General features: G+C 37.9%; 1 non-coding gene across 1 annotated transcript; it reads right to left on the reverse strand.

Moving 5' to 3' along the window:
* Positions 1–278: 278 nt before the first annotated feature.
* Positions 279–350, reverse strand: TRNAG-UCC (transfer RNA glycine (anticodon UCC)). The gene has a single exon. It is a non-coding gene; the product is annotated as a tRNA-Gly (tRNA).
* Positions 351–557: the final 207 nt, after the last annotated feature.

Consider the following 557-nt stretch of genomic DNA (forward strand, 5'->3'; position numbering starts at 1 on the left):
TGTTGATATACGCTGCGATTTTGAAGAATGTGTGAGCCTAGAAACATAGAAGGAAATCGAAAGCCGAAGAGGGCGCGAACGGGGTTCATTTTGAAGCTCCAGCTGCATTATCTTTACATAATTGTTGATACACGCTGAGATTTTGAAGAATGTAGCCTTGGAAATATAGAAGGAAATCGAAAGCTGAAGAGGGCGCGAAGGGTCATTTTGAAGCTCCAGTTACAGTACCTTTACATAATTGTTGCATTGATACAGTTTCGCGTAAAAATAAACAAAAATGCGTCTGCCGGGAGTTGAACCCGGGTCTATTGCTTGGAAGGCAATTATCCTAACCGTTGGACTACAAACGCCTACTTGAAGGGCTTCTCCAAAACAAAATAAATATCCCTTAATTCGTGTCTGCTCTGCTCTTAAACAAGCTTGGTTTTTTTTTTTTTTTTTTCCCCCCCTTCTTTTCTGCCCTAAAATAACTTCTATAGTCCAAACAAATCATTCAGTTAATAATAAATAAAGTTAATTCGGAAAAAGAATAGTGATTTTAAAGTTTCACAGTCTTT

The sequence above is a fragment of the Rhododendron vialii genome, chromosome 1a (genome assembly GCF_030253575.1).
Source record: "Rhododendron vialii isolate Sample 1 chromosome 1a, ASM3025357v1".
NCBI classification, from domain to species: Eukaryota; Viridiplantae; Streptophyta; class Magnoliopsida; order Ericales; family Ericaceae; genus Rhododendron; species Rhododendron vialii.